Source organism: Oreochromis niloticus, linkage group LG23, assembly GCF_001858045.2.
Source record: "Oreochromis niloticus isolate F11D_XX linkage group LG23, O_niloticus_UMD_NMBU, whole genome shotgun sequence".
In the NCBI taxonomy this organism is placed as follows: Eukaryota; Metazoa; Chordata; class Actinopteri; order Cichliformes; family Cichlidae; genus Oreochromis; species Oreochromis niloticus.
In genome coordinates this window covers 40,306,504-40,329,668 of record NC_031986.2, presented here as the reverse complement: position 1 = coordinate 40,329,668, position 23,165 = coordinate 40,306,504, and the positions used below count along the sequence as shown (strand labels likewise).

Genomic DNA, 23,165 nt, shown 5'->3' with positions numbered 1-23,165 from the left:
TACAGAGCCATACCTTCCCCTCCCTTTGTGCTCGGTAATTGCCACAATGCATCTTCTCGTCCAGCTAATTAAGTGAGTCTTCCCCATTGTCTCCCAATACTATCACCTCTTCACACAGCCAGAAAGAGAAAGAGAGAGCGAGAGTAGGAGAAAGACAGAGATGGGAAACGTATTAAAGCAATAGATGGAAGGAGCAAAGAGGTGGAAGAAATACAAACGCAGGAGACCAAACAGATAGGGGATGAATGACAAAGGTATGCATCTGTGTCCCAGTAAATGTTTACCGGTTGAAAAAGGTGCCTGTTGTCTGTGTCTGCTGGTGGGCTGTAAATATCACATTAATGCTGTCAGATGAAAATCTCCATTCTCTATAAAGCCAATTCAGGAATCAAGAAAAATAACATTATTCTATTATTTAGATTGACAGTAATGCAGCAATGAGTTTTCTAAGCACTTTCACAAATTTTAAATGTTTATATGAACCTTAAAAACTAAAACTAGTGTTCTCAGTTCCTTGGCTGATAACACAGTGAATAAATGAGAACATCACAGCTGAACGTCCCTCAAATAAAAGATCTTGCTTCAGTTGGCTAGTCGAGCTTCAGATTGCAGATTGCGGGTCTCTAAAGGGCTATTTTCACATTTTGATGAGGAAAGTTTCTTTAAGCTCAGCATAAATCTGAGTTAACAGTGAGCATGTACCGATTTGAGAGGCAAACCACGATGTAACCTACAATGACGTAATGTGGAAATCCAGGACAAAGAGAAGTGCAAGACACAAAGGACTTCTTTAGTACATCCATACTAATTCATCTTCATTTTGAAACTTTGCTAAGTTTACATCAGCATTTCAGACCTCTAAAACAGAGACATTTGTAACTGCTGCTGACCTGGTTTTAGTTTTAAAAACAACATTTTAGTCCATATATGCAGGAATAGACACCCATGTTCACGTCCTAATTGGGTCTAATCGGTCACAAAAATGAGGCCAAAACATTGCAACTAGGCTGAGTGATCTCATTATTCTTGTGTGGTTGCCATTGCCATGGCTTCCTTTAGTAATGCACAATGTACCCCTTTAATATATTGCCACATATAAATCTTTATGTATGTTTTCCCTCATTGCCTTATATTTGTGTGTCACTTTCAATAACAAAATCTCCAAAAATATTTGCAGTCTGACTTTTTTTTCATTGCTGTTCATCCTCAGTTATATTTTTGCCATGTAACCAACACTCTGCTTCATGTTTACGCCAACATTTATAAGTAAATAGTCAAAATGATGCATTTATAGGCATGTCAGGAAAAAGGCAGATTATTTCTGATACTATGCTAAAATGCTTTTCTTGATCGAGGCTGTTTAAAGCACCCTGCTGAAATAAATACATACTAGTGTGGATATAGCCTCGGGAAAGCTAACTGCATGTGTCCAGCAGTTAAACTTCTGCAATAAGAAATATTTGTTTAGTCTGGATTCAGAATTTTAGAAGTTGTAAATGTGATCAGGGAATTCACTGTAATAAAATTTAGCTTTTATTAAAAAAAACCCAAAAAACCTGACCTGGCCTCATTTGCATTACAAAATGATCTGTCACAGATTTGTTTGAATATATCTAAATTTCATATTTTAAAAAAAACTGCCTACACAAACTAAACTGGAGCAGGTCTACAAGTGCACTTCTCTTCCCACATTTCTAAAAATCAGAAGGAAATATTAATCAAAGAGCTTGAATTTGATCAGACTCATTTAGTGATTCGGCTCGGTAATCAACACTTGTGTAATGTAATTCTCAACATGCTAGAACAACATGTTTTATGCTTAAGCTGTCACGTTGCCTTGAATCCTCTACATCTGTGCACAATTGTGAATGTACTTGATAGAATTCATAATAACAAAAAAAGGTGCTTTTCTTTCCTTTTCTTCTTCACATCCTCTCTCTTCAGGCCCTTTGTGAGAATAACACTGAGGAGTTTGGACTCCAGAATGAATTACTAGAAGACACAGATGAACAGATTCTAAATTCCACTTTGCTTTAGAGTTGCTAGGAGAACCCCCCCGACACCCCCACCCTTAAACACACACATAGAGACACACACTTGCTCCATGCTCAAGTCCACTTACTGACCTCTTAGGGCAGACACTGTCTTCCCAACACACCAACCTCCCCCCTAAATCTCCTCCCTAAAAAAAAAAAAAAAATCCCCTACCAATCCTGAACCCCTCCTTGAACCTCTCACACCACCATCACCCCTCCTACCCTGAATGCTTTCCCTTCCCACACTTAAGTTCCTGTCCAGGCCCTGATAGACATACAGACAAACCGGGTGACATCATGGTGGAGAGAGAAAGACAGACAGAAGAAGGGGACTGCCTGCCTGTCTGCCCCCAGCACCCACACAATACAGAAGGGCATCTGGCACTGGGTTGTGGTGGTGGGGTATGTTTTTTTTAAGCGGGGGGCTGTCAGGACAAAGAATTTAGATCCCCCTCCCTGGAATATGATTATAGTTTGTAAATGGCGGCCGAGACGTAAACATGTGAGAAGAAAGGGGCTGCAGTGTGGTGGTCGGTATGAGAGTGAACACACTAAAAGAAAAATGCATTTTTAACTATTCGAGGAGGACTTTGGGGATTTCATGAGTATGTAAGCCTGAACTGAGAGACAGAAAAAGAACAAAATCAACATGTAGGAATTAAAAAAACAAAACACAAATCTTCCTCAAAATTGTTGTAGTGTTTTCTGTCAGAAAAAAAACCTATAAACCAGAAGATCACAAATGTGGTGGTGGCATCTGAACATGTGCGTTTGTGGATGCACTCACAGTTTGTTAATTTGCAAGATGAAACAATGGTTCCAGCGGGATAGAAATCAGTGTCATAATACTCTCTCCTGGGCCCCACCTCTGTCGCCGTCTGAGAGGCTGCCTACTTGCTGTGTGCATACAAGTGTGTGTCTGTCTGTGTGCATACATAAAATAAATGAGCTGTGCGTATGCATTGTGAGAGTCCGCAGGCCCAGTGTATATATTAGAAATGTGACTTGACCCTGGCAGGCTGAAGCAGGGTTTCTGCGTCGTACTGGGCGTGGGAAAAAGGGGAGACCTCTTTTCACAGCTGCTTCGGCCGTTGCATTGAACCAATGGAGGCCCCCGCCACCCCCAGTCTGCCTCCGCCACTAATGCCCCCCCCCCCTTTCCCCTTTCCTATTCACTCTGCAGCCCGCTGCCTTTCAGTGGACCCCTGTCCCTCCCTTCTGCGCTCTGTTCGTCACCCTGCTGCACCCCACCATCCTCGCCACCACCAATCTTTAATACAGCCACCATTCAGCCAGTGCGCATTGAGATGCCAGAGGCCTCTCTGCTTTAAGGAGGTAAAGAATAACAAATAAAGAAACAAATATCAATGCAAAGTGAGTAACTTGTATGGTAATTTATATTTGCTGAATGTACTACATGCACCAAACTATACAGTAGATGCACATATATGTAAAATATATGAACTCTTTAACAGTTAATATCACTTATAATTTTAACATGGACAGCTTTCTCCCAGAGGCTGATTCTACTTTTAAAGGTTTTTTTTTTGTTTTTAAACCCAATTCTATTTTCCTGACACCCATATCCTCCTCTCTCTTTTCCTTTTTCAAGCCCCTCAGCACAGACTTTAATTTCAGTTAACATACTTTAACACAACTTTAAACCTTTGTGCCGACACACACCCAGGCAAACACACATTTGGCCCCTTTCACCACCTCCCTCTATCCAGTGTATTCACTTGAAGAGATTTATTTCCTATCAAGCTGCATAATGCAGAGGGTATAATTTAAATCAACTTTTAAGAACAGCCAAGTAGCGCGGTTTCTGCATACAAATCTAGAAAGCCTGGGAAAAATATTCCCAGCAAACAGCCGGCTGTTAAGAGCAGATTGCCAACTTTAAGAAGCCATGGGTGGGAGGTAGGTGTTTGGTTTTGCCAATAAAGATAACCTATTACAGATAAACCTCACAATCAGTCTGTTTAAACACATAATGCAGGCTTCATTTGTTTCTGACACTCTCACTAATCTGACAGTATTAACCATGCAACGGCAGGCTCAGAGCAGAATCATAAAAAACACACACCCACATGCAATTTTGTAGAAACTTTAAAAGGTCACATAATGTGCAGAATAACTCCAACAGATTCTTAGGAGCAGTCCTATCATGCTGTCTAGCTACCCTGCTGTTACACCAGGCGTGTTGAGGAAATGTTGAGAAGCAGCAAGGGGGCAGCGACAGGGGAGGAGGGAGGGAGGTTGTAGCCGAGAACCTGAAAGGACTCCATCTCCCTTGGCCAACATGCCATGACGGTGTGGAGCTGCAGTCTGAATTGGTTTCTCTGGGGTGGCGGAGCTGGAGAGGTGATGGCAAGATGAGCCTGAATTGGGATGGAGGAGGGGGTGGGAGGTTTGAGCAGGAGGAGATATGACATGCTGAGGTGTGTGTGTGTGTGTGTGTGTGTGTGTGTGTGTGTGTGTGTGTGTGTGTGTGTGTGTGTGCATGTGTGTGTGTTTGCGTGTTCAAGAGAGAAACTAAGAGAAAGAGAAAGAAGGCACACCAGATCTGAGGTACTGTAAATGAGCGGATTACTGCTTCCCTCTCTTCGAGTCTTTCCATATACATGAGAGTGCTCAGCTGTGGAAGCAACACTGCAATGTGTGAAATCACACATGCTCCCACCGGCACTTGCTTATGGAACAATTGCAACTAATGCACAATGTGTATGTGAGTTTTATGAGGGGAAAACACAGAATGAATGCACGCCGGTGCATGCTAGCTCTTAATTGCTGTTATGAATACAAAGAGGACGTGAAGAGTGTCACTTCTGGATTGATGCATTTCTGTGTCAAATTTAGCCCGTAGCTATGCCTCTACTTCTAAAGCTCATGTCCAGCCAAAGCTTGTTTGCATCGATTTATCTAGTTCGTGGATATGATATTGACTAAGTAGACCGGCAGCCCTCATCGAGTTGAAGCAAAGCGAAGGAGGTTTAAGAGGTGGTCGAACGCTATGGAGGAGGATAGCCACAGGCTGTGAAATCTCCTCTGATCTTCCCTTGTCTGATTCTCAAACGCAACCTCTTCTCTTGGGGGGCATGCTGATATAGAACTAAGCCAATGTCACAGAACGCTCATCTAACCCTGGAGGGAAATAAAAAAAATCACTTCTTCTGTCTATCCCCAATGACGGCCCTCAATCTCTATGGAAGGGGCTTCATCTCCCTTTGCTTCCCTCTCCAGTACTGCCTCCATCACTCCGTCTACTTTGTTCTCTGCAGGAGGTTGAACATGCACGAGCTGAGCAGCGTTCTCACCCTTGATGGCCTGCTATAGCAACTGTTAGGATAGAGAAGGTAATCTTGTCATGTCACTCAACACTCAGGAGGCAGTGGGGAGGGAAGTGGGTGAGTCACCTACATCTGGTTTCAGCCTTCCATCATCTGCAACATTATAAAACACACAGCTTGCAAGGTTTTGCCAGCTAGGTAGCAAGAAAGAAGCCAGAAATATCTGTAGATAAAATAGGATATATACTGTGATGAGCATCTAATAGAGGGGAAAAAACAAAAAAACAGTGAACCACACTTTCCCTTTAAAATAACCAATAACTATGCAAGAAACTGAATGGGATTTTTTTTTTTAAATTCTACCTGTCGGGTCATTACCTTTTATTATAATAATAATAATTATAATAATAATTATTATTATTATAAAAGTAAAGAAGGAAGTATTTCTCTCTGGGAGCATTGGACAATAGAGACCAAAGAAGAGCAAACTAGAAAGAGGAGAGAATAGAGAGAGAGAGAGATGGAAAGGGAGAATTAGTGAAGTGAGGGACTTAGCCACCCTCAAAGTCTTTCCACATGAGCACACCTTATGCACACAACAGGCTAAGGCCCCCCACCTATGTATGTTTAAAGGGATAAAGAGCATGGACAAATGAATTAAAATATAGATTATACAAGTGGCCACCCCTTCTTATCTGCCAAATCCGAAGAATCTAACAAATTGGATCAGGCACTATTAAGCAGAGGGCAAGAGACGAGTGAACAAAAAGGGTGTGTGTGAAAAATGAGAAGAATGTAAAGCTCACCACTTTTCCGTGAAGACATAAACTGTCATACTCTGAAGACTTAATTTAGTGCACATTATAAAGTTTTCAAGCAAACTAGTTCATCTGTTTATGTGAAATTATTTGAGGGTAGTTTGTAACTGTTTCAAGTTCAAGTGTGTTGACAAAAACAGATCATTAGCATAGCACTGTGTGTCTCACCTTTGCACTACAGTGATGAAGCCTCATCCTGACCCAGTCAGTGACCTTTGCTCCTCGGGGCAGGAGGCTGCTGTTTCCCTTCTGACCTTGTGCTGTCCTGTAGGTCCAGGCGCAGGCCTGCTGGTGAGGTCTGTGTATTTCTGTGTGACTGCCCTCACTCTGCACTGCACAGATTCCTGCAAAAACATAAAGCGTTACGTTGAGAGAGGGCCCACTTCTGCAGCAGGTCGTGGTCATAATCTACCTGAGCCCAGGTCACAATTTAACTTCGCCACCATAAACCTTTTGCCCACGCTTTCACAGGAAATATTCGAGGATTGTTACACCAATAAAAAAAAACCTTTAATTTGGACCACCTAGTAATATTACAGCATATTTTTGCCTAAGTTTTGATTCATAAATTGAATCAAGACTATTAAACTTCCCTTTTAAATTGTCAGCTACAATTAGTGCTTTTGGTTCTTAATACAGAAACACTTTATTTAAAAAAAATAATATTTATACCTGAACTGGAGCAGGAATATAGTAAAGCTACAAGGAAAAAGCCACCCCATCTCTAATGAATTTCATTTATGTATTTAATATAAATTAATATAAAGAAAACCTCTATTTAATACTACAGTATTAAATGTTAAGAGTAATGCAGATTACTAATACAGCTTTACCTATTTAGAATTACATGGAAAGTTTCTTATATTTTTCTATTGCAGTTTTCTGTAACACCAATCTCTTCAACAAACACACACACGCACGCAAACACACACACACACACACACAAGCGATTACACAAAATACTCAAAGATTACATCCAGTGAAATCTGACGTCCTTTGCGGGTTTAAAGCCTGCATGTCAGCCTTTCAATTTTTTTCCTCTTTCCCTTGCACGGGTCAGAGGCTGTTGCTAGGCTACCAAACCCAGAATTCATAAGTTCAGAGAAGAGGTTTATATAGGCCACTGCAATTCAAGGTAAAACGATAATAGAAAGCTGATAACGCTGGAATATGGGTTCAGACAATATGGAATCATATAGACCACAAACACTGATTTATTTCACACTCAAAGGCAAACGTATTACGTTAATCATAATATTAGCTAATTTTTTTTCCAAATCTGAAGTTTAAAAATGTAAGCATTTTTTAAGGGAAAACGTATTATAGTAACTTGAAATAATGCTCACAATTATTCAAGAAAAGGATGTGACCTTGGAAATAGGTCCGTAAACCGAAAACAGTGATGGACAATGAACAGCATGGCTGCTCTGTCCCAAAACTTTTGCCTGCTCTTATGAAACACGCAGAGCTAAAACATAAAAATGTTGTTGATAAAGTGGAGGATTACATTTCAGTGAGAAAGGCTATAGGCATGATAGATTTGGTTGGAAATGCATGCATTTGTGCATAAAAGAGGATTGTTTTCTCCCTCTGTCTCATATATCCACTCAGTCTTGTCTTTTTAGTCCTATTCTCTCTAGTCTTACCACAACTTTGTGTCATTTGTTAATGTTGCCATTATAATGCAGAATAAACCCAGGCATGTGAAACAATAAATGAGATTCAAATAGGCCTACAAATAGAGAAATCACAGAGACAATGGACAGTTTAATGCAGCCATGTGGCAGGTGCTTGTAGGCTAGACCTAGACTAGACTAGACTGGGCTCCATCTGGTGTTGAGGGCCTCCTCCTGATGGTGGAGAGGGCCCAGACAGACACATATTAATGTGGGAACACCGACGTCTAGCCTGCCTCTAAGTCACTCAGCAGACTGCATTTCAATCTCAAAGGCCTCTCCCCATATCCTCCATTTATTACCCCTCAGCAATGCATGAAATTCTACTACAGCTGGAAGGAAGCTGGGAGGCTGGTGCTGTTGTTATAGCACACAGATGACAGGGCGTGATGTATTATAAGTGCCTCAGCTTAATTATCGGTTAAACGAATAGAATAGAGGAGAATTATAAAAAAAGATTTCAGCACACATTGTCCTCAAGTCGTAACTATTTTTCAAATACTGCGTTTATCAAATCACAATGCTGTGGCTTTGATTTCATTTGAAGGTATTAATTGTTTATATAAAAAACTCTCACCTAGAAATAAGCTTGTACTGATTTCACATTGTGGATATCCTGACACCATGCAAACCTTGCATAATACCAGGCTCTATTACACTAACTGAACCATAACTGCACAGCACACACTAATATTAACATAATTACAACTGCAGGGAGCTAATATTTCTAACCTTACGTGTGAATGGCATACATTTACTAATATGCACAGACAATACCGACTCGCACGTACAGCAGCATGACACCACAAAAGCACAGCTCATTGAGAAGGCACAGACATCTTCTAGCTAGGTCCATTGCTAGCACCTGCCCTGCTCTGTGACGCAGTATAAGCCAGGGCCTACCAACAGTAGCACCAGGCTCTGTGCTGCTACACACTCACACACTCTCCACGGTGCAGAGCCGCAAGCAGCCACAGATTTAGCAGCTATAGCACTGAATTGGCTTGTTTAAAATTCCATATGCTTCACAATACAGAGAACATCCTGTCACTCAGTGGCAGCTCCACTCTGACTCAGACTGAGTGGAGAATGAGCAGATAATGTGCACCCCAAAAGCATTATGAAACAAGCCTGAAAATCAGTCGGGGCGACCCAGCTGACCCTGCCTTTCGGTGATGCTGCCTCCCAAAATCCCTCTGCTTGGCCTGCTACTCTACATCAGCAATCAAATCATGCTGTGATTTGTGAGAAGCCAGAGTGCTCAGTCATATCTATCTTTTAACAGAGAAAATACAACTTAGTGGCAATGTAGCATGCTTGTTTTACTTCACCATCAAAACCAGAATGTGCCTTTGTTTTAACTGCACAATGTTGTGCTTTCCTGACCTCAGCACAAGCATGAGCTGTTGTTTTGACCTGTCTTATGTGTCTGTGAAGCTTTAAAATGCTCCTGATAAGGGCATCAATCAAGCTAAATCCACGAATACTACATGATCCCTTTGACAAACACCTGTGTCTTCTTCCTCCACTTCATAACCTGTCACGCATTACTTTGATGAGCTGCTACACATCCTCCTCCTTACTCCTATAGGTATAATATATTAAGCACTCTGAATGCATCTGAAAGATGGACTATTGCCATCAGAATCAAGAGAAGCACATAAAGGTGAGTGTACCTCTTAAACAGAGTACTTCTGCATGGTGTGATATGGCACGATGACGCACCTGCATTTTGCTTTTTAAAGGTAAAATACAACAATTTGCATTAACAAGAGCACTGCAGATTGCTACCAACAAGAAGCAGCTTTGATTCTTAATACAATTTTTCCAAATCCAATAGGCTACACAAACAGGCCAGCAGAGAGGCGATATGGGGGCTTCTGATAGAACACGTGACATTCAAGATCCCTCCAATCAGGTGCCTCTTCTAGCTACAGCTCGTGCTCATCTCACCTCATCTCCCCTGTTTATCGGCATCGAAATATCTACACGGTTAATGCAAAAAAACAAAAAACCTATCTAAAACACTAGTCTTATCTACTGTAACAAGGCAAGCATGTTCCCTTCAAAGAGAAAGCACCAAAGCATGAACACCACTGCCGAATCGCCCTCCTCCTCCTCCTCCTCATCACTCTATGAATGGAGCCTGTCTCCGGTTGCTACTGTCACTCCACGCATCCTTCTCGAAAGAAATATAGCACAATGAATCCGTTTTTTTGGAGGCCATGTTCCTCTCTGCACCGGTGCACGTCCAAGGAGATGGGATACGTTTCCCTGTGCGATGCACGGACTCTGCCGCGGGCTTCCAGTCCTCCGTGCAGGCTGCATCCATCCGCTCCGGCAGCACCCCCTTCTCGGTCCGGTTCCGGCTCGCTCTGCCGTGACGACTGCAGAATTAGTTTATACATTCGGTTCTCTAGCTTTATGATATTACATAAACTCATACAGCTAGATAACCAAAGAGAAAAACTAACCCACGTCTCTTAAAGGGGCCGCCGCCGGAGGTGCTTGTGTTGTGGTCACATGGAGCCATTGCATTCCGCCTGCATGCATGCGCACGCCTCTCTCTCCCTCTCTCCCTCTCTCTCTCTCTCCCTCCCTCTCTCTCTCTATAATGTACACACCGAAATGCGCGCATGCACAAAGCAGGTTACAGTCAAGGTAATACCCCGTTTTATTATTATCTTTATGGTATGGCTTGTTCAGAACAAGCCTAGCATCACCAGACAGCTCCAAGCTGAAAAGGCATTAATACAGAGGCAGGACAAAAATATTAAGAAAGGAACATGCAAGCCATAGTCTACATCCCCACAATCACATGGGCTTCGGAGGCAAAGCAGCAATGGCACCATACAACGTGTCTTATTTTCAACCGAGCCTATTCCTACCTCGTAGCAATCAAACTGCGGACTATTCATCATCTCCGTTCTTCAAAAACACTGGTGAACTTCCTCCTACTACAAGTCCCGAGGAGCATCTGCAGGGTGAAGTCATCCAGCTGCAGGAGGAGGATGATGATACATCCACCTGTCATCTATGGACAGGCGTAACAGGAAACCCGGCTCTGTGCCCTAATATAGCATACATGTACCAACTATTAATGTCCAACTTGGGCTCCTACAGCGATAACACAACACATAAGAGACAATGCTACGTCCGCTCTTTTCCCAACAGAACTCACAAACAACCGGCTTATTGTTCTTTTAAATGCCAACTCACATCGACCCATTTCAGAGCATAGAGCACAGTTTCCTCGTTGAGTGAATTAATCCATGAATTGTTTGAAAGCAAGACAAACTTCCAAAGGCCTATATAACCTACAGTACACGAGCTTCCAGCTAAATGTCAACAACATGATCTAGTGGAACAAGTCTCGCCTCACTTGATGTTACTGTATGTTCTGGATTAGTTTGTGACATGCTATAAGATGACAGCAGGACAAACAAGCCTTTATAATCCTTTATAATCAGCCACACATGGCTGTTATACTCGAATTTTCTCATTTTCCTCGTGATAAGCGTTTCGAGCTAGATTTTTTTTGGGGTGGGGGGGTGGATTCCAAATATAAAGGCAGGACGAAATACTAAATCGACATCTTTAATAAGGAAGACAGTTTTGCGGAACAAATAATTATTTTTATAAATTAATGGTGCCCAAGTACATCAAAACAAATAAAGTAAATCATTTAAATTCATTGTATTATTTTTACTTTTATTTTAATTGTCATAAAATTTTAGATTAGATAGGTCACGCTGAATTGAGAATAATACACAACATACTCACAGATTCTATTTGAAAGAGCAGGTTCCATAGTCGGACACTCACACCTTGCTCAGAGGCAGCAATATTAAAATCCACCAGGCAGAAATATTCTTCCAGTCTCAGATCGGGATTGAAGCCTCCTCCTTTGGCTATGTCCAGCTGTGATGCCGCGTGTCGACCATGTGGGATATCGACACGCGCGAAGACAAAGCCCGTTTTACACAGAACATCACCATGTGCACGTAAGAAATACACGAGAAATAATGTGGGATATCAAGCAAGCCGCAACAAAGCCCGAGGAAGAGAAAGCGAGAGTGAGGAGAAGGCGCATCGCAGTGTCAGATATGGGGAGCAGGAGGCGGAGGGCCGCTCCGGGGCCTCGGGGTCAGACTGCCAAGGGATACGCGCGAAATTAGGTATGCTCACTGGCACACACACACATGGGTTAGCATCAGGGATATGGGGTGGATAAAACGGACACACGGAGTAATGAAAGTTCAAGACAGAGTAGACACAATGTTTTCCAGAACTGCTTCCATTAAGCTTATTCGCTATAATAAACAGATACCGCCTGTGGGAGTGGTTGTTGGACCTCAATATGAAGTCCGAAGACCCTGCCAAAATCTACTAGATGTGATTTCCCTCAACAATGTAAGGGCTAATTATTTTCTTTTTCTATTGTCAAGCTACAGATCATGTACTGTGCTTTCCTCACATCGCTAATAACAACAGCATAGCAGAAGCCTATTACAAAAAAAAGATAACTAGAAATGTAGATAGCCATGCAACAATGTGTAACACCACCACAGTCACATGGATGCATGAATCTGCTTGAGCAGCATACACCTGTCCGTGTTTAGGGACATCCCTAAATATCCTGTGCGTAAAGACAGGAAGTCTGCTCGTATGAAGAAAGGTATAACAGCCTGCAGCCTGTTTTTGGATAAAAGCCCGTTAAGTTAAGCAGTATAGTGTTATTTTTAATTACAAATCATCTTATTTTTACAGCCCTGTTCCATTTTCTATGCGTTTATTTTGATTATGACTACTAGGTTTCAGGAAATCAGCATTTAAGCTTTAGTTAATAATTTCAGTGAGATGATTGTCTGGAGGTCTAATTAACAAAATGCAGAGAATGACTACAAAGCGTCAGTGTACGCAAAAACATAAGAATATATTAGCCGTAGGATTTCGTGCAATCTCAGTAAAAGCCTGTAATGTGTTAGCTCGTCACTTTCAGCTGATGCTGCGTGTTTTAGATGGAGCTTCATAAAATTCACAACCTTTATCAAACAGTTTATTCAAAAGTATATTCATAATAATCACCCCTCCCCTTCGCTCTCTCCTTATGTGTGTGTGTGTGCGTGTGTGTGTGTGTGTGTGTGTGTGTGTGTGTGTGTGTGTGTGTGTGTGTGTCCTACAGTAATTTCAACAGTAATGAGCTATTCCAGTTTTCTTTTGATGCACCTTTTTAGAAAGAGTTGCAGACAGTTATTGGAGTATATACATATATATACTTGCAGATAACTGTTGCAAATTTAAAAAAAAAAAACAACTCCACAAATTCACATTTTTCTTTAACTACCAACGCGGCGTATTTACTACACTAAAATATAAGGAAACAGTTTTTATTATGCTTTATTTTGCTGTTTGTCTTTTTTTTATTTCTAAAAATGCTATAACTTTCAATTTTTCAATTAAGTTAACAAGCCAATTATTCTAGTCTTTATCTAAAAAAGTAATAATTCTTATTATTTTTGAAATAAGTGAATTAAAAGCTTTGCAGAGAATTGGATATAATCGCATTTTCTGCAGCGTAAGTCGTAAATATCATTGTGTGTGCGTCTGTGTCTTCTTTTTCTTTCTGTCTTTCTCTGTTAAAATTAAATGCTTGTTCTGTGCGTTAATTCTGATTGACTCTCAGTTCTGACTTCATCGGGCTCGCGTTGATTCATCTGAGCCCGCCCCCTGACTGCGTCACGTCCTGTCAGACATGAAGTACAGTAAAGGTGTTCAGGACAACCAATTGAACCTCTTACCTTCACTCAGAATATTCTGTTCTATTTTATTTGATTCTATTTTTATGCCCCATCTTATCCTTATCACCTCTCCGTTTTAGCCTTTATACTATAAATAAAGTAAATAAAATAGACTAGAATAAAATACACTCTCAGGGGTGATTTGTTTATACCGTTTGCTAAAGTCACACGTGACTTACGGTGTATGGATTCGGTGACATCAAGGGGGCGAAAGGATTCCTTCTTTCTGCTTTTTCCCTACTAAATAATAAAAAATAATAGCAAAAAGGTGAAAAACAAAAAAGTAAAAGTAAATTAAAAGAACAAAACTGCAGAGTGTGTTTGAATTTTAATGTTTATCACGAAAAGTACGAAGACTGAACTTCACAAAGAAAAAAGGAAAAAGGGAGTCTCTGTCCATGGTGCTGAAACGAATGAAATTAATAGCCACTGTCGTTGTTATTTTAAAAAATAAAGTAAAAATCTGAACTATTACGGGTTTGTAAGCAAATCTGAAAGCTCTGAGACTAAATCAAATTTAAGGAAGAATATTTTGAAATTAAAACTAAGTAGACATAGTTACAAACGTAGGGGGAAGACGACATTGAAATTCTAATCGAGAAGCTACACACCAACTTTTCAATACTGAGATCTGAGATCTTCAATACCGAGAAGAATAAAACAATTTATGAATTGAATAATTATATAAATATGCGAACAGACTTCAAGAACCAGAATCACCTGAAATTTAATGTGATTTAATTTAAATGTGTTGTTTTGACACGCAAACACAGCATAAATATGACCGCAATTTAACTCTATAATTATACTTAAATGCCAGATTTTTTACGAATAGAGATGGCAGCTATAGTGTTGAGTTTAGTTTTTCTATGCAGCGAAACTGTGTGTACTGGATTTAAATGAAATGCTTTAATAAAACTTATCGCATAGCAACGAATAAAGCGGCAGTTTTGTAAGCCTGATTTTATATGATGTGGAAAAATTGTGTGTTTTAAGTGGAGATAGTAGACAATTTACAGAAGCCCTGCACCTGTTGCATGGTGAAAGAAAGAAAGAAAGAAAATAGGAGACATATATATATATATATATATATATATGATTCACTCATTTTATTTGTTAACTATTTCATTTCTAAATAACGAAGCGAGCAATAGGCTCATATATCAATATTTATATTTAAATTGTTATATATGAAACTATAAATCTGGTTATCTGTAAGTATTTTAAGTACCTCTGTGAGAGATAACAAATCTCTCATCTCTTAAAGTGTCCTGCAGATGATTGCAGGTTAATGCCTTGTTGAATTTTGCCAAAATATATTTTGGCAAATAAATTAATAAGAAATAAAAAATAACAATACTATAACTAAAGAAATATAAAGTATGTATATATATTGTTTCTGAGAATTTGGTGTTTCTCTATACTCATCTGTAATGGCCTGATTAATTAATTTCACGCTGTAGCCCCAGAGAAGATTTTCCCACAAACAAGTGACCAAGAAAAAAAAGAAGACGACGAAAGAAAAAAAAATCTCCCAAAGAAAGAAAGAAAGAAAGTCAACATCAAGTTCAACAACGTGCTGGTGCTCATTAGCATCACAATGCTGTCTGGGAGCACACAAGTCTTCTTAACAAGAGGCTCTGGCGTCAAGTCCCTCCACCTCCCAGCCAAGGGGACATTTTCCCAGGCTCTGCTAACAATCACACAACTGTTTGCTTTATAAACGCCAGCTCTGGGGCCACTAAGCCCGCCTCATCAGCGCTCAATGGATGGGCCCGCTAATATGGGATGGAAGGGCCGGCTGCCACTCATCAGTTAGAGCTCACCATAATTGACAGCGAAATTTTCAGTTTAACTTGAACCACTATGTAACCTTTACTGAAAATTGCGTTATTATATCTGCATGATTTTTTTTTTACTTACATGAATACTATTACATACAATTATTATTATTATTATTATTATTATTATTATTATTATTATTGCTTTTAGTGGTAGTGTTGTAAGTGCTTTTGAAATATGTTACTCGAGCTACCTTTTCCCCCACAGTCTCAAGGTTAAGACTACATGACCTTAAATTAATCATATTAAAAACATACTTACAAGCTGTGTACTCAGTAAATCCCACATCTCCAGCTGAAGTCCATTCAGTGCTTTAATTCGAGTTTCTATCGGCCATCTCTCAAGTGCAACCAAACTCTAAGAGCCCAAAGTCCAGCCAATCGATGAACAAGCCTTCGCAGATTGAGAGTAAATCTACACAATGAGTTGATCCAAACCCAAAGAAGTGTTTTTTCTTTTTCTTTTTTCCTTTCTTCCTTTTTCTGACTTTCTTTTCTTTTCTTTTCTTTTTAAAAAAAAAAAAAAAAAATCACTGTCATTACTTCTGCATCGACACAAGCCAAGGCCGAGGTGATACTGCTGGCAGCATCCTCCTGCTTTCTCCTCACCAGCTTCGGATGACAGTATGCGGTGATGTTGCGTCGCCGGTCCCCTCCTCTCTCTCTCTCGCTCTCGCTCTCTCTCGCTCTCTCTCCCCCCCCTCTCTGTCTCTCTCTCTCTCTCTTGCTCTCTCTTTCTCTTGCAAACATAACGCCTGGTGTGCACGACGTGTACAGAAACTCAAACATTCTTCGGTGACCATTGTGAAATCCATTGTTATGCTTGAATGACGGGCCTCTCTTTCTTTAAGTTGCATCCAGCGTTTGATATACGTGGTGAGCCGAAAAGCACAGTCTCTGTGGCTGCTGGTGAGAGAGCCCAGGAGAAGGAGGAGAGAAAGAAGCCAGGGAGAATCACCTGGAGACAGACCCAGACCTCAAATTTTGGTCTACGGGGAAAAAAACGACAGGGAAAAAGGCACCCTGCTTTTTATAGCAGCATACTCTATGGCAGAAGGTTTTGTGTTGCACGAAGAATTGATATGCTCATAGCCTCCATTCCCTTCTAGCCCCATCTTTCCATCTCTTGCCTCCTCATGGTCGTCAATATACAGAAGTCCCGATGGTACAGGACAAAAACCCAACAAACAAACAAAACCAACAAAACAATCTGTTTTGGGCAGCGGTGGTAGTGACATCTGAAATGAGCAGTGATCTCCACACATTGCTTGACTGAGGCACCTGTGACAACATCTTGCGTACGGAAACACGGAGCCACACCGAGCAGCAAAGCACAATAAAAGCGACGTCAGATTTACACGTTTCCGTGGGTTTAAAGGCGCGCTGCAGGATAAACGCGTGAACAGCAAACGATTTATAAGAAACGGAGAAGAGCACACAGCAGCGATGTGTGATGTGCTGTTGCCGCAGCCTTAGCAGCGCAAGGAGAAGCTGATGCTTCCCCAGAGCTCCAGTGGGTCACGTTGCTTTACGTGGTGCTACGTCTTCTCCTCTGTGCAACAGAGCGCACGGGTGGACACTCGTGTGCCATATGTCGGTATCAGAGCTGATAAAAATGCAGAATTCAGTCTGTTAGAAAACGAAATCATACTGCAGATACTTACATATAGAGAGGAGAGTCGACGTTAAAAGGTACAAAAACGAGCCGCGGAAACGAGCGTGATTCTTTGCGTGCTTACGTCAAGCGATGGGGTAGATTATTCCAAATGTGTCATCCAATAGACTGTGTGTGCGACGCAGGGTTAACATTCACGAGTTCAAAACACGGATGCCTGTTGTAATACGGCTTTATTCCCTCTGCATTTATCTGAAAACATGTTTGGCGTGTGGACCCATTAATCCCAGAAGAAATGCAACATTTTTTACTTAAACGGCAATTTGCCCCCACCCCTCCCCCCCCCCCAAAAAAGAAAAAAAAAAGAAAAGAAAGAAAGAAAAAATTCAGTGTTTGCGTAAGTATAACTGTCCAAATGTCAGAATTTAGGAAGATTAAAAAGAATAGGCCAGAGGAAAAGCAGTTATTTATTATTTGGCTGGTTGAATTTATAAATTAAGACAACAGAAAATTAGAAAAGATTAGCTTTGTAGAACATACAAAGCAAGATTTAAAGTCACAATTTAAACTCAAGCCAAAGAAACCTAATCATTCTCATTATTAATTGTGTAGTTAGCAGAAGTATAGTGACAGCAGCGAGAGAATTGTTATGAATATAAGTCAGACATACAGTTTGACATTAAACGGCATTTTCCCGTTTATAGAAGCAAGCAGACCATACACAAATTTAGAACAGAAACTACAGTTTATTTATTTTTGTTCTTAATATATAGTCCTACAGTCATATTAACTTGGGTCACAGCTGCCCGTGGATCATGAGGGCTCTTACAATTAAAGACTATAAATCATATGTCCCTTTATTGTTCTCTAAATATATTAACAGTGTCGCGAGGTTCCCCTTAAGCATCCACACATCTCCAAGTGTATAATGGCGGTCAATTAAATCAAAGTGAATCAGTAATCTCATAACTGTGGTCCTTAATAAGGCCTGCACATCCGCACTTCTTTGCCGCGTAGTTCAGATCATTCGAGCCAAACAGCGTCACCTAACGGCACAAACTCAGAGCTGCTGTTCGGGCCTGCATGCTTATTATCTCCGGCCTACGTCCACAGCACATTGCAAACCGCAAAAAACGACATATTACCCCGTGACATCAATGTAACAGGAATAGAGCCATGAATAGAAACGGTAGAATGCATCAAAACTATTGATTTCTGCAGATGTAGTGACTGTGTAACTGCAGGAGTAACTGATAGGCCTGATATTTTGTGTTTATTTGTTTTCACATTACAAAGCGCGCACAAAGAATTTGAAGATCGTTAGTGTCACTCTAATGGAGGTGCATAATATTAGTTACTTATGGCATCAAAATCCTTGTTCTATAATTGGTGGTACTGAATAATATCCATGCACAGGCCTACATGATGCTGCAGAATTGTCTGCAGGGCATTTCATTCGTTTTATTCTCTGCAGCATTGGAGAAAAACGTGATTGATCTTCGTGAAAATGCTTTGAAAATTAGAGGCTTCAAACCGAAATAGGAGCGCATGAAACTGCGTAATCTCTTTAGCAGAATGACCCGCAGTCATCATATTTTAGAGCAGCAGTGTCTTCGTTTTCAACTTAAGTAAGCTGTAAAATCATTTTTAGAATGCGAAATCAACTAATATTAAAGGACTCTTATATTTTATAGAGACAGGAGTATCTTTGTTGTATCTTGTTACATATTTTTGTGGTTTTTTTGTCTGCAGTAGAAAAGCGTTTCCATTAATACGAAGTAATGACACACATATGCACGTGTAAATGCCAAATACACCCCTTAGAGGCGATGATACTGAAGGTTTGCAAATGTACATACATTTTAACTGAAATTTGTTGAGATTATTTTAGATTTTTTTTTTTTTTTTTTATAAATTACATCGCCGAGCAGGACATGTAGGACAACTGAAGAAAAAATAATTAAACGTGGTCCTTTTCTTAGCACAATGTGAGGTTTATTTGTCCTTTTAATGAAGAGTTGAAATCTTTGGGCAATTAAAAAATGGTGAAAAAAATGAGTGCTTTAGAAAGTAGATTTTAAAAATTGTCTTCAAATACAGTAAAATTACACAGGTCAGGCAAATCGAATAGTGGTGCAATCACCGGTAAAAGACAATCGAATTCACCAAGGGAGTAGCAACGTCCAGCTCAACATGTGTTTGTCGTGTCAGTTCCTCCTATTTTAATCTTTGCATAAACCTACATTTGCAAAGAATTGCCTGGACAACATACTAAATATATTTATTGACTAAAAGAAAGAAAAATCCATTTATTAATCGGCTCACAAAGTCATCTTGTTTGGTACGTTTAATGGTGCTCACAAAACTGGAGATTTCTTTTCTTCTTTATATGAATCTCGTATGATAAATTTACAGACTGAAAAGTTTAATGAAAAGTTAGTTTTCTTACACTCATAATTCACGATTTCCTAAACTGCATCCAACTTCCCCTTAAAATCATTCATTCCTGTCAAATTTGTATGGCTGTCATCATGCATGACCACACTGAGCTCTGTTGGGTTCAATCGTTAATAAGTGACCGATTCAAGTGGCCACTTCTGGGAATTGTAATGGCCGCTCTTCAAAGAGGCCTGACCTGACACTGAAACAGCGGTGTCAAAGGTCACACATGAAGACCAACAGGAAGCCAATATTTGTCCTTCAGTCTGTCATGCCCCTAAATTAGCGCCTAAGTACTGCAGTTAATTGTCATAAGTTGTTTTGGGGTTGGTGGAAAGCTCTGATTCTCCAAAAGAGTTTAAAACATTCATATCTAAGGTAATAATGAATTTGTCAGTTTTTAAAGCAATGCTTTGTGAGTTTTCCCACAAATTTGAATTGTTCAGATTATAAGTATTGGCATTATTATGTCTGGGGAAAAAGAAATGATGGGTGTGAAAAGCTCTGAAATTTTCATGTTGACCTTTGTCCAGCTGAAAAAGACAGATAAATAAACAAATAAGGTTCAGTGCAGTGAGCTCCTCTAGTTTTGAACTGATCACATTATTTGCAACATTGTACAGTTTGTGATATTTTATAATATATTTTTGTTTTCTCAGTTATGGACGTTTGCTGTGGTGATGGGAGAATTATTCACTGATAGTGAAATCCATGCTAGGAAGCTTTTTTGTTTGTTTGTTTGTTTGTTTGTTTGTTTGTTTTAATAGCAGCACATGACAAAAGCAATTATTTTAACAGCATGTAATTCTTAATTAGTAATTTGGAGACTGACCCACTTACATCCTCGGTCAGTTGAGATCTGGTGGCCAACCTTTCAATATCTGTGAGAGGCATTTAGAGGTCCTTGCATTGGGCTGACATACCTACACACAGCCCTGAACTGATCAACTGACCTAAAGCAAAATCAATTTCATTGCACTGATGAAACCAATCACTCAACTCATGAAACACACTTATAACACACAGCATAGGCGTCACGTGCACTTCATCGCTCCAACATCAACAAACCCCACGTTCATGAATGAAACACAGAAGCGATCAGGTCATTAAAAAAAAGAAAAAGAAAAAAAAACAGAAAAAAAAACAACATACCGTGCAAATACTAAACTTACAAAACGCGACTCTGTCAAAGAAACTGATAACCAGGAAAGTCATTCAACTTACATTTCATCACCTGCTTCTGGTTCTTGATCCTCAGACTGAGGGAGAGATGTTGATGCTTTCTCCACCATGTGAAAACAGAGGGACGGTCTTGCTGCTTTCCTGGTTTAATTGGGAACAGGCTGGAGTTTATGCTAATGAGCGCTGACATCAGTTCTAGCAGCCCCCCACTCCATAAAGGAGGAGAGCAAAAGGGCCAAAGTCGCGCCTCTTTTCCCAGGCAATTCCGTCGGTCAAGTTCAAGCACAGCGCCCGTGCACGCGGTTGTCATTTAGAAAATGTGACTGCGCAGATAAAATTTAGGGGAGGGGGGTAGAGAGAGAAATGGGAATCTTGGATTCCAAAAAAACCCCTTACAATAAAAGAAAAACAACAACAACAACAACAATAACAACAAAACCCACTAGATTCAGCAGCGTGACTTCCTGGTAGATTTATTTAATTCTTTTCCAAAATGAAATTTTTTTTTACATTTTTGCCTGTTTGACATTTTCCTAGTGTACCAACAAATTTGAGTGATAATTTTTCACACTTAGCATGTGAGTTTGGACATTTATTTCCAAGAGTAAGAAGACTCCCCCATGGGGCTGACAAAATATTACCCCAAGAAATGTTTTCTTGGAGTAAAAAAAGAGGTGCGTCCAGGTAACACTTGATATTGCTCGGATTTATGGAATTTATACAAAGTAGATGATGTAGTAGTAGAGTAGAGTAGTGGATGAGAAAACTGCTGAAGCTGCTGAAGGTTCATCTTTGGTTAATTTCGTGTAACCTTCGTTTCCTCTGGTGAAGAGAGGTTACAAAAAATACCTGAAGCACCAGCTTTCTCGTGTTTTTTTTTTTTTTTTTTTTTTTTTTTTTGCGTGTACTTGTTCATCACTCATCTGTGCATGCGGGCGAGTGGATGATCCATGGGATCATCTATGCTGCCGGAAACACAAGCACTCGGTGAAACAGAATTAGCGTCATACATTTGCGTAATTACAATCTAAAGTGTGCAATCATTCATGTCGCCCAAATCCAGAAACCGTGTGAGGAGACGCCAGTGCAACAGCTTAACGCATCGCAGCAGAATCAAGCTGAGCCAATTCTCCCGTGTTTGTCTCTGAATCTGAAAACAGACGGCCATGATAGGTCAGTGAATACGCAGATGTAAGGCCAATACGTATCTTAAAGGCTTCATTTGTGGGTGAGACAAAACAGGTGTGGGACTACAGTTTGTTTTTATTATAGCATGTAAGCTTTTACAAAGAACACTCATTAAATGGTTTTGGTCAGTAATATCTCTTAGATTTTTTTTCTTCCCCCAATCAGCCTCCTTCACAGACACGTTTTTCCAAATAACGGCAGGAAAAAGAGGCACAGGTGTGCATAATAATATTAATGATCTGAATTATATTTGGTCCTGAGCTGGTGCATGTTGGTAGTCTTGCTGCTACATTCAAGCACAGAGCCATTTTGAATGCAACATCTGTGCTTCTCCTGTTGCAGCGATACTAAGTTCCTTGAGGCTGGTTCAAAGAAATGCATTTTTCTTACTAATGGAGAGTGATCAGAAATGCAGCACATGATAAATAAAAACTATTTGATCACTCTGAAAGGAAATAACCAGACAAACAGACTGTCGTATTTGACACCTATGATAGTGTTTGGCTTGTATACACTGTAGAAACTGATGTGGGATCAGATTTTTTAAAAAGATAATGCCTCAGCAGTGAATCGCCTTAACAGATGCAGTGTAACCTTCCTTATAATATATGCCCGGTAATTAACAATCATGACTCTCACTACTCTTTTAAATAAATCCATGTGACAAAGCAGAACTGGCCCTCCGTAGCTGGTTCCCACACAGCAGAGGAGGCAGCAGTTAGGAAAAGAGACAAAAAGGAAAAGAGCGGGGAAAATGAAGGGAGACGAGAGAGGTGGTGGGGGGAGTGTTTCCTTTGACGGGGCACCATTGCAACATTTGCATATATTCAAATCAGGTGATGAATGTCATGCATGAGGGTGAACAAAGACAAGCCAATGGGAGGGCTGCGTCTCTGCTGCAGGCTCAGAAGCAGCCGCCGGTATCCCAGCAGCACCCTGGGAGAAACACGGGGAAGTGGTGTGGGAACCAAGAGGCCCCCCGAGCTGAGCAGAGGGAGGGGAGCCACTTGTAGTCTGTGGTGAATTTGCATTTTATTTGTGTCCATTTTCCTCAGTAATTTCTGCCCCAGCACTTCAACCACAGATGGCTAACACAGGAAGAAGGATTTGCATTTGTGTCAAAGATGATAATGATGGACATGTTTTCCACCCAGACAGAGACATTCCTTCTCTTGGTCTGAATGACATTTTAATGTTTCGACAAAAATACAAAATATTTAAGAAATTACTATGTCCTTTTGTTTGTGATCAATGCCATATGTAGGCATTAGAAAAGTCA

The 23,165-nt window shown here is 40.3% G+C and overlaps 1 long non-coding RNA gene across 1 annotated transcript in view; it reads right to left on the bottom strand.

Annotated features, from left to right (window-relative positions):
* LOC100694747 (uncharacterized) overlaps positions 1–17,104 on the bottom strand; it is a 38,985-nt gene extending 21,881 nt beyond the window's left edge. Inside the window, exons 1-2 of the long non-coding RNA XR_270355.3 lie at positions 15,725–17,104; positions 6,313–6,488 (exon numbers count right to left, since the gene is read on the bottom strand). This is a non-coding gene — a long non-coding RNA (uncharacterized LOC100694747). The remainder of the gene's footprint in view (positions 1–6,312; positions 6,489–15,724) is intronic.
* Positions 17,105–23,165: the final 6,061 nt, after the last annotated feature.